Source organism: Schistocerca cancellata, chromosome 3 (assembly GCF_023864275.1).
Source record: "Schistocerca cancellata isolate TAMUIC-IGC-003103 chromosome 3, iqSchCanc2.1, whole genome shotgun sequence".
NCBI lineage: Eukaryota > Metazoa > Arthropoda > Insecta > Orthoptera > Acrididae > Schistocerca > Schistocerca cancellata.
This window is the reverse complement of record NC_064628.1, coordinates 94,785,345-94,797,869: the sequence shown is the minus strand read 5'-3', so window position 1 is coordinate 94,797,869 and position 12,525 is coordinate 94,785,345.

The window sequence follows — 12,525 nt, the reverse complement described above, 5'->3', positions numbered from 1 at the left end:
TTGCAGTCACCCATGACTATTAAATTTTCATCTCCCTTCACTACCTAAATAATTTCTTTTATCTCACCATACATTTCATCAATTTCTTCATCACCTGCAGAACTAATTGGCATATGAACTTGTACTACTGTAGTAGGCGTGGGCTTCGTGTCTATCTTGGCCACAATAATGCGTTCACTATGCTGTTTGTAGTAGCTTACCCGCACTCCTATTTTTTATACATTATTAAACCTACTCCTGCATTACCCCTATTTGATTTTGTATTTATAACCCTGTATTCACCTGACCAAAAGTCTTGTTCCTCATGCCACCGAACTTCACTAATTTCCACTATATCTAACTTTAACGTATCCATTTCCCTTTTTAAATTTGCTAACCTACCTGCCCGATTAAGGGATCTGACATTCCACGCTCCGATCCGTAGAACGCCAGTTTTCTTTCTCCTGATAATGACATCCTCTTGAGTAGTCCCCGCCCGGAGATCCGAATGGGGGACTATTTTACCTCTGGAATATTTTACCCAAGAGGACACCATCATCATTTAATCATACAGTAAAGCTGCATGCCCTCGGGAAAAATTGCGGCCGTAGTTTCCCCTTGCTTTCAGCCGTTCGCAGTACCAGAACAGCAAGGCCATTTTGGTTAGTGTTACAACGCCAGCTCAGTCAATCATCCAGACTGTTACCCCTGCAACTACTGAAAATGCTGCTGCCCCTCTTCAGGAACCACACGTTTGTCTGCCCTCTCAACAGATACCCCTCCGTTGTGGTTGCACCTACGGTACGGCCATCTGTATCGTTGAGGCACGCAAGCCTTCCCACCAACGGCAAGGTCCATGGTTCATGGGGGGAAGCAGCTGAGGGTATTAATATATAATTCTAATTAATATATTTTCCTTCGCTATTTACAACAGTCTGCTAACGCTGTAGTAAGTTTAAAAAAAAATGTGTGTCAATTCCTAAGGGGCCAAACTGCTGGGAACAACACATATACCATGCCCGAGGGACGACCCGAACCTGTCCAATGGGCTTACGTCACGACGCTGAAAGTTATTGGAGGGACGCACTGCTGACGAGCTCTTGCAGAGTCCTCGGTATAGAGAGCTGTTCCATCTCCAGTGTCTGGAGCCCCTTTGGGCCCTCTGGAGAGCGAGGCAGGCCAGCGGCGCTGTCGGAACTGGGCGGGCGACTCGACGTCCGGGTCAACACTCCAGTCGCGCCTCCGTGGCCGGCAGGTATACAGCAGCCTGCTGCGGGCCGCCTATCCACCTGCTGGCCGCCGCTCCGATCCTTCGATAAAATTTGCATAGCAACGAGCGGCCGGCGTCGGGTCACACAGGTGGCGCCGCCGCCAGTCAACCAGCCTGCCGCCTCCGTCTTTCCGATCGCTACGGCCGCCGCCTGTATCCGAAGACTGGACGTAAGGACACTGCCGATGCTCGCTGCAACGTCAGCCACGAGTTTTACGAGCTGCGACGTCTTCCCAATAAAGACACCGGCCCTGTGAATATTGATTTTAATTCTCTTTTGTCCCAATGTTTGATCGTAAACGTACTGTAACACCCCACCCGTCACTTAGCTGTGTTCGGCGAGTGTTCACCCCAGCTAATTGACTAACAGATCAACAAAGAGTGCAAAACTGCCACAATATCGGATAACGCAAAGAAAGTAATAAGGCCCTGTGACACCTGATTGAACTGCAGTGGCAGTGTTGACATTAATTTATTCAGAATTGATCACTTTTAATTAAAAAGGGGTGCACATTGATGTTATGTGCAGCTATTGAACACCAGATGCAAATGTTGAACATAAAATTAATTAAGAAAGTGACTTGGGATTTCAACTACTTGATTGAAAACAGATGCAGTCGAATAGCACAAATTTATTTTAACTCACGACCTTCAATCATCACATTACAAGACTCTCCTAACAGGCAGTGGTAATAAATTGCGATTGCTTGGAGTAAAGCGCGCGATAAACCAAAAGTAATTCCTATCGACTGACCCAGGCGTAATGCGCGAGAAGAATTCTACAATACACGGCCCATGAAACCCTCGTGGAAACTTTGCCGACGTGATCCGACAAATTAATCAGTGGCCAGAGCGGGCGCAATATCACCAAATACAGCGTGGCGGAGCGGCGTCGTTGTGTGGACGTCGGCCGACCTCGTGGTGCTGCAAGGCTGCGCTCGTCTATTCACTCCTAGCTATCTTGCTCAGTACATAGCTGAACCAAAACCTCCTATCTCCAAGCTCAATCGTTCCATTTGCTAAGTCCCAAACTACAGAGATGCTCACTCTTTCTCAGGCAAGCTGAGTAAAGAACGCTACGTCCGCACTCTAGGCAAGCTGGGAACGGAAGACCTCTACGGAGACTTCTCACAGTCCGCTCTTCGCCTCGGTTTCCCCTCCAGCAAAATCACTTACGCCAATTCCAGCCAAAGTCGCGTTAGTTATGCGTCGCTTCCCAGCGCTGACCAATGCCTGCTCTGGGAAGTGAACAAATTCCCACAAAATTTCCCTTCCTCTCAACTTCTTCTATTCCGCTCCTCCCAGTCCACCCATCAAGGTTAGCGTCTGCTCAAACACCAAGTTTTCCGGAATTCTGACTCCCAGGAGAGTACTCCAAATTCTTCGGTCCTATGTTCCCATCGGAGGCCGGTGTATTTCATTCGGTCGTTCTTCACCTGATTTACTTCAAATCCTGCGGACCGTGAATTCAGTTTGAAGTTGCTATAGTCACGAACACGCATATTTTGACCTCTGTTGACCGCTCCACCGTAGCTTTGCGCGGCTTTCTCGCATGTTTCCCTGAAAACGGGACGATGGACATTTATCAACAGGTGTACAAGTTCTCCCTCTGCTTCCCGGTACACCAGCATGGGGTCGGGGTCAACCACCCATTCACTGTCACTCATCTTAAGGCGGCTGGAGGCCGCGCCGCGTTACCGCTTTCTCAGAGCTTGAGCCCTCTAAGCTGCCTATTGTCGCTTCCCTTCGCCGTTCCCCAGCCGGGCCCGGTCAACGCTAAATACTTCCCTGGGGTAAACCAGCGTCCAGTAAATCAACTCGTTTCCACAAAGTTTTCATGTCGTGTGAATTACTTTAAAACCATCATCCGACATTAATTATTCCAATACTTCCATACTATACCCTCTACAAGATGCATTGTGCCTTGTCAGTCATTTTGTTCAGCCCTACTGTTCGTTCAACGTGAGTTAGGTGATCTTTAATGACTTCATGTAAGGGGCATAGTTCTTGCCATCTTACAGTACATCTATTCATCTACATCTACATCTACATTTATATTCCGCAAGCCTTGCAACGTTGTGTGGCGGAGCACGCTTTACATGCCACGGTCATTACCTCCCTTTCCTGTTCCAGTCGCATATGGTACGCGGGGGAGAAAGGGGAGAACGACTGCCGGAAAGCCTCCGTGCGCGCTCGAATCTCTCTAATTTTACGCTCGTGATCTCCTCAGGAGGTATAAGTAGGGGGAAGCAATATATTCGATACCTCATCCAGAAACGCACCCTCTCGAAACCTGGACAGCAAGCTACACCGCGATGCAGAGCGGCTCTCTTGCAGAGTCTGCCACTTGAGTTTGTTAAACATCTCCGTAACGCTATTACGCTTACCAAATAACCCTGTGACGAAACGCGCCGCTCTTCTTTGGATTTTCTCTATCTCCTCTGTCAACCCGACCTGGTACGGATCCCACACTGATGAGCAATACTCAAGTATAGGTCGAACGAGTGTTTTGTAAGCCACCTCCTTTGTTCATGGACTACATTTTCTAAGGACTCTCCCAATGAATCTCGACCTGGCACCCGCCTTACCAACAGTTAATTTTATATGATAATTCCACTTCAAATCGTTCCACACGCATACTCCCAGATATTTTACAGAAGTAACTGCTACCAGTGTTTGTTCCGCTATCATATAATCATACAATAAAGGATCCTTCTTTCTATGTATTCGCAATACATTACATTTGTCTATGTTAAGGGTCAGTTGCCACTCCCTGCACCATGTGCCTATCCGCTGCAGATGTTCCTGCATTTCGCTGCAATTTTCTAATGCTGCAACTTCTCTGAATGCTACAGCATCATCCGCGAAAAGCCGCATGGAACTTCCGACACTATCTACTAGGTCATTTATATATATTGTGAAAAGCAATGGTCCCATAACACTCCCCTGTGGCACGCCAGAGGTTACTTTAACGTCTGTAGATGTCTCTCCATTGAGAACAACATGCTGTGTTCTGTTTGCTAAGAACTCTTCAATCCAGCCACACAGCTGGTCTGATATTCCGCAGGCTCTTACTTTGTTTATCAGGCGACAGTGCGGAACTGTATCGATCGCCTTCCGGAAGTCAAGGAAAATGGCATCTACCTGGGAGCCTGTATCTAATATTTTCTGGGTCTCATCAACAAATAAAACGAGTTGGGTCTCACACGATCGCTGTTTCTGGAATCCATGTTGATTTCTACAGAGTAGATTCTGGGTTTCCAGAGATGACATGATACGTGAGCAAAAAAATTTCATTTACAATTTCACTACCGGTTTCGGTCTTTGCAGCACAGAAAATTCTGAGGTGGTAGCCTGGAATCGAGCCGGCACCTCTGTGCCACTAGCTAGTAATCCTGACCACTGACCTACAGATGCAACCCACAAAATGAAACAGGATAAGAAATCTCAGTATTACGGAAAGGATACTTTGTTACTCACCATATTAAGACGTTAAGTTGCGGCCAGGCGTTACAAAAAGACTGCTACACAATTGAGCTTTCGGCCACAAGCACTTCTTCTACGGTAGAAAAAACGCACACGGTCACAAAAGTATAGCTCGTACGTAGATCACCAAAGGCCGTAGAATCCAACCACAGCAATCACAGAAAGTGGTCACGTGTGTGTGAGGTGTGCTTGTGTGAATGTGTTTTACACTTCTGAAGAAGACTTTGTGGGCGAAAGCACAAATGTATAGCAGTCTTTTTTTTGTGCCTGTCTGCAACTGAACGTCTCCTCTACAAGGTAAATAAATGTAAATGTCGTGTGACTATGGCTTCCCGTCGGGTAGACCGTTCGCCGGGTGCAAGTCTTTCGAGTTGACGCCACTTCGGCGAATTCCGCGTCGATGGGGATGAAACAATGACTATTAGGACAACACAACACTCAGTCCCTGAGCAGAGAAAATCTCCGACCCAGCCGGGAATGGAACCCGGGCCCTTAGGTTTGACATTCTGACGCGCTGACCACTCAGCTACCAGGGGCCGACCTCCACGAGATGAATAGCAATCTATCCTTTTCATAATAATGTCGTTATTCCAGCCTCTTAGTATAAGAAATGCGTAGCATTCTCTGTTTCTTTCTTGTGGTCTTCAGTCCAAAGACTGGTTTGAGGCAGCTCTCCATGCTACTCTATCTTGTACAAGCCTCTTCATCTCAGAGTAACCACTACACCCTACATTCTGCTGAATCTGCTTACGGTACCCATTTCTTGGTTACCCTTTACAATTTTTACCCTCCGCTCTGCCCTCACATTCTAAACTAGTGATCCCTTGATGTCTTTGGATTTGTCCTGTAGCCTGAACCCTTCTTTTCGTCAAGTTAGGCCAGAAATTCTTTGTACATACATAAAACTACGACTACTCACTTTTTTGGAATAGTTATTTATTCATTCCATGGACCTGTTCTCGAACCTTTTCAGGCTCATCTTCAGGTGGTTTTCTCGAAGATACATAGCTATTTCAAGCTATTTAACATCTGAGGTCGTCAGTCCCCTTGACTTAGGACTACTTAAACCTAATTAACTTAAGGACATCACACACATCCATGCCCGAGGCAGGATTCGAACCTGCGACCGTAGCAGCAGCGCTGTTCCGAGCTGAAGCGCCTAGAACCGCTCGGCCACAGCGGCCGGCGACTCCTCCTCCTGGGAAAACCTGTACATATATATGACTCACACGTTATAGATTTAATTCGTGCGATATAAATATGTTTGTCCACTGTATCCTACAATACGTAGTAAAAGAGAAAGATATGAGCCAGTGTGGCAGCAGAAATCTCCGTATCTGTAAGAACGTGTCTTGAAGTTCAACAGCAACTTACCTGCATAGCTGAAAGTTTCATATAAATAAAATCTCATCACTTCTGGAGACCGGCCGGGGTGGCCGAGCGGTTCTAGGCGCTACAGTCTGGAACCGCGCGACCGCTACGGTCGCAGGTTCGAATCCTGATTCGGGCAAGGATGTGTGTGATGTCCTTAGGTTAGTTAGGTTTAAGTAGTTCCAAGTTCTAGGGGACTAATGACCTCAGAAGTTAAGTCCCATAGTGCTCAGAGCCATTTGAACCATTAGAACCAAGCTTATTGCTGGGTGCTGGCTCTGTGACAAGACGATAGAACATGCTTTAATGCATCGCCATGCACATTATTTATCTGTCGATTTGGATCCAAAATTTAGTTTTGTACTCGCAGCGACAAAATCCGCCCTTACTGTCGCAGTAAGTACAAAACTAAATTCTGTATCCAAATCGACAGATAAACAGTATCCATGGCAATGCACTAGAGCATGTTCTCTGCTCATGTCACAAGAGCTAGCACCCAACAATATACATGAAAAATGTTCAAATGTGTGTGAATTCGTAAGGGACCAAACTGCTAAGGTCATCGGCCCCTACACTTACACTCTACTTAAACTAAAACTTACGCTAAGAACAACACACACACACTCATGCCCGAGGGAGGACTCGAACCTCCTGCGGCAGAGGCCACACAGTCCGTGACATGGTGCCTCAAACCGCACGGCAATATACTTGAAGTAGCTATGTAACTTCGGGAAGACCAACTGAAGATGACCCTAAAAAGGCTCGAAAACAGGATAACAGGGTGATGGAATGAATAATAACAATTTAAAAAAAGTGGCTGATTGCAGTTTTATGTGTTTAAATTGAATAAACAGTCAAGGATTCTGAAAACATACGTAATGGATAAGCTTAAAGAGTGTCCTTCTTCTCCCCAGTTCTGTTCAGTTCCTCCTGGTTGGTTATATGATCTATCCATCTGATCTTCAGCATTCTTCTGTAGCACCACATTTCAAAAGCTTCTACACTCTTCTTGTCTGAATTCTTTACCGCCCACTTTTCACTTCCACACGAGGCTACGCCACAGACCAGTACCTTCAGAAAGCACTTCCTAACACTTGACAATTTTGTCTTCTTCACGAACGCTTTTCTTGCCATTGGCAGCCTACATGTTAAATTCTCTCTACTTCAGCCATCAGCTATTTCACTGCCCATATAGCAAAATTATGACTACCTTTAATGTGTCGTTTCCTAATCTAACTGCGTCAACATCGCCTGATTTACTTTGAGTACATTCCATTTCCCTTGATTCGCTTTTGATAATCTTATGTCCTCTTTTCAAGACACTGTCCATTTCGTTCAAGTGCATTTCCGACGGAATTACATCATCCGCAAACCTCAAAGTTTACAAGGTGCATTCAAGTTCTAAGGCCTCCGATTTTTTTTTCTAATTAACTACTCACCCGAAATCGATGAAACTGGCGTTACTTCTCGACGTAATCGCCCTGCAGACGTACACATTTTTCACAACGCTGACGCCATGATTCCATGGCAGCGGCGAAGGCTTCTTTAGGAGTCTGTTTTGACCACTGGAAAATCGCTGAGGCAATAGCAGCATGGCTGGTGAATGTGCGGCCACGGAGAGTGTATTTCATTGTTGGAAAAAGCCAAAAGTCACTAGGAGCCAGGTCAGGTGAGTAGGGAGCATGAAGAATCACTTCAAAGTTGTTATCACGAAGAAACTGTTGCGTAACGTTAGGTCGATGTGCGGGTGCGTTGTCTTGGTGAAACAGCACACGCGCAGCCCTTCCTGGACGTTTTTGTTGCAGTGCAGGAAGGAACTTGTTCTTCAAAACATTTTCGTAGGATGCACCTGTTACCGTAGAACCCTTTGGAACGCAATGGGTAAGGATTGCGCCATCGCTGTCCCAGAACATGGACACCATCATTTTTTCAGCACTGGCGGTTACCTGAAATTTTTTTGGTGCCGGTGAATCTGTGTGCTTCCATTGAGCTGGCTGGCGCTTTGTTTCTGGATTGAAAAATGGCATCCACGTCTCATCCATTGTCACAACCGACGAAAAGAAAGTCCCATTCGTGCTGTCGTTGCGCGTCAACATTGCTTGGCAACATGCCACACGGGCAGCCATGTGGTCGTCCGTCGCATTCGTGGCACCCACCTGGATGACACTTTTCGCATTTTCAGGTCGTCATGCAGGATTGTGTGCACAGAACCCACAGAAATGTCAACTCTGGAGGCGATCTGTTCAACAGTCATTCGGCGATCCCCCAAAACAATTCTCTCCACTTTCTCGATCGTGTCGTCAGACCGGCTTGTGCGAGCTCGAGGTTGTTTCAGTTTGTTGTCACACGATGTTCTGCCTTCATTAAACTGTCGCACCCACGATCGCACTTTCGACACATCCATAACTCCATCACCACATGTCTCCTTCAACTGTCGATGAATTTCAATTGGTTTCACATCACGCAAATTCAGAAAACGAATGATTGCACGCTGTTCAAGTAAGGAAAACGTCGCAATTTTAAGTATTTAAAACAGTTCTCATTCTCGCCACTGGCAGTAAAATTCCATCTGCCGTACGGTGCTTCCATCTGTGGGACGTATTGACAATGAACGCTCCCTCATTTTAAAACAATGCGCATGTTTCTATATCTTTCCAGTCCACAGAAAAAAAATCGGAGGCCTTAGAACTTGAATGCACCTCGTATATTCCTTGTCTCCGAGATTTAATTACTTCTCCGAATTTTTCTCTGTCTTCATTTACTACTTTCCGCCCTACAGACTGAACAAATGGGGGGGGGGGGGGGGGTACGTTATAACCTCGTTCACTGCTGACTCAACTATTGCTTCCCTTTGATGCCCCTCGAATCTTATAACTGTCTTCTAATTTCTGTATAAGCTGTACATAATCTTTCGCTCACTGTAGTTTATCACCGCTCCCTTCAAAATTTCAAAGTGTGAATTCCAGGCAACATCGTCGGAAGCTTTCTGTAAGTTTACAAAAGCTATAATCATAGTTTTGACTCTGCTTATTCTTTTTTCTAAGATATGTCGGAGGGTCAGTATTACCTCACGTGTTCCGACAGTTCTCGGGAAACCAAACTGATCTTCCTCGAGGTCGAATTTACTATTTTTTCCATTCTTCTGTAAATAATTCGTATCAGTATTATGCAACTATGAATTTTTATACTGATAATTGAGTAATACTCGCCCATGTCAGCACCTGATTTCTTAGGAATTTAAAATATCTAAACAACACATTTTTAAAAAGTATCAATTGTTAACTGTAAAACTGTGGCTGTTTTGTGATCAGATTAGGATTCATCACACTAAAAGCCACAAGAATGAACCAGTTTCATTCAAACGTCTTTTTTTCTTCATCGTTGATCTGTGTTGTCATTGAATCACAAAAGAAAACGACTGTTGTGAGAAGCAGAAACGGAAGCTCACAGATAGTGTCGTCGACTTGGCGTTGCTCTTCATCCTTCCATCCTACCTTCCTCGAAGCAGACAGTCTTGCCCTCACAGCTGCCTCCACGATCTACAGCGAGTTTGACAGACCCGTGAGGGTTGTGTTGTCCGCGGTGTCAACGACCTCGGCAGAGAGTGAAAGCGGCGGAAGTGCGTCCGCCTCTCCGCAGGGGATGCGAGTCCCGCAGGTCGACGAACCCTCCCTCACTGCACGCGTCCACCTATTGTTGCGTAAGTTCCGATGGGATCCGTACAGGGTTGTCTGTGCCGTGCAGGCGAACCATGCAGTCGCCTAGAACGCCGAAATTTTGAGGAGCGGGAAACATTACACTTTCGGCGTAATTACAGAATACATAACAATGCAGTTAAATTAGTTTTTCTTTCCGTTTAAGTCGTTAGAATCTGTACCACCCGACGATCATGACAAAGCGTTACTCCTGCGACCACGCAAGCGCCTGCAACGTTCGACCCCGCTCAACAACGACGCTTTCCGGGCAAAAGCAGTGTAAACAGCACACCAGGAAAAATATTTTTCATTCTAGCGATGACGGTTATCACTGAAACAACTGGTTTTCGGTTATATCGGTTTAAACTGACTGTCAAAACCTCTTAAAATAACCGATTTCTGCACTAATCGATTTTCGGTTTTTTATTCCTATTATCTCCTGTAGTAAACGTAGAAGTCCAACCAAGACTGGGAAAAAATTTATCTCTGTTTCGGGATACGTACAATCAAAATATTAAATTAAAAATAGGCAAATAAAAGAAAACTTAGTTCGTCCACTGTTCGCTTCTTTTCTCGAAAAGTGATGAGTGGCTGAATACTAAGAATAAAATCAACAGTATTCAGGTATTAACTGTAATTTTTGAAACTCAGCTGAAAACTATGTTACAATCGGGAATCATAGAATCATACCACTATTGGGCATTACGAATAAGCCGGCCGGAGTTGCCGTGGGGTTCTAGGCGCTACAGTCTGGAGCCGAGCGACCGCTACGGTCGCAGGTTCGAATCCTGCCTCGGGCATGGATGTGTGTGATGTCCTTAGGTTATATAGGTATAATTAGTTCTAAGTTCTAGGCGACTAATGACATCAGAAGTTAAGTCGCATAGTGCTCAGATCCATTTGAACCATTAAGAATTGGGTGAAAATTGTGGTTTCAGAAGTCTGTTAATTTGTTCGTTTTCAAGGGTTACAAGCAGATAAAGGCGTAATATGTAGACAAACAGGTAGCAGATTAGCTACTTTATGTTTTTATTGTATATTATGTATGAATTGTTGCTAGGCTGTTACGCGATTACTGTTACAAGAATTTCCTTCCAATTTTTTATGATATAGAAGTGGTAGACAAATCTGTAATGTTTTAAAGTAAGTGCAGCATTTTACTTCATTCCTACGTCACATCGTAAAAATACTTCCAGATTCGGGTTCGTACCATTCTGCAGTACAATGGATGTCCAGCGACAGCGAGAAATTACCCCAGATGGGCGTAATCTTGCACACATCACGTAAACACGTAGCTTATGTCACGACACACGGCAACATGAACATCATTGTCTAAGTTATGCTGTACCAGTTTTTATGCCATGTGTTTGTTGCTCGTTGCTGTCGGAATTAACAGCACAGATCGCTTTTCTCATTTTATATACCACACAATTTCAAACCAATGCAAATTTTACGAATACAATTTACTCCTCCCTTAGAAAAAGGTTTATTTAAAAACTAAAAATGGTTGCTCTGCTGCTATGGCTAATTGATATTTTTTTTACTTGGGTATTAGAAGTAAATAAGAAAAGTGAAACACCTGTTATAACCGAGACGAAACAAATACCGAAAAATGCCGGTTATTCAGAACTAAAATGCCGGTATCGATTTTAACCGGTCGGTTTTTACCATCCCCAATTCACGCCCAGAAGACCGTTTAAAACCGCCTACAGCCTTGATGATTCAGTTTAGCAGGAAAGCCAGTCCACAAGTTTCTTTACGTAAGCCGGATCCAGATGAAGCCACGCATTGGTTATTAGATCCCGTAGAGATGCCAGATATCCGGGATATTTATTGCTACTTTCCACTCACTATTCCAAATACCCCCACACATTGTCTGTGGGATGAAGCTTGGGTGAATTAGTGGGCTAGTCGTGATGCAATAGCGTGTTTGTAGTGACGTTTCCTATCAATGGATGTCTGAAATAAATTAAACTCTGACCCCCATAAATTAAATGACACCATAAATCCTTATACAGCAGCGGATCTCTTCGATTACAACGGTTTATGATACTGGCTGCAGGCAGTTCCAGGACATTGATCCCTTGGTTCAATTATGCTAAAGGTGCTATGCTCCAAGTATTAATAAGTAATTAGAAACATTCAGTCAGAGTATGTGGTTTACTGGTACACACCGTTCACAAGACTCATAGTAACAAAACATAGGTCAAGTCGTTTTCGAGTTTGCTACTTAATTTTGGCAGACAATCACAAAAAAAAACTAGAATTGTTAAGCCACACGACCTACCCAATGACATCTCACACTGAACAACTGCTGGCGTCTCTCAAACACGTATATAGAGACATGACCCTCTCCATCAGATTAGGGGCTGTGAGATCACGGAAATATGTACTTCATTGAAGAAGAAACCGCCTGGTGGCAAACAATATTCTGATTCGTAATATTTTGAAAGCAAAAAAGACTGTCACTTGCAAATTAAATCAGTATGAATGTATAGAAATGTGGCAGCAACTATATTTGAATCATCTATTCCATCCACAAACCGTTCTACCATCTTAACATAATAAAATTCGTAATTTTTGTGAAATTTAAAATGACTGTAAAATTAGGTATAAAATGTCTCATCTCGTCTTAAAGTATTTGTTGTGTAGATTCCAAACTGGTTTTAGGTTTCGCGCAGACCACCATATTTGCAAAGTTACGGACAATAAAATATTGAGACT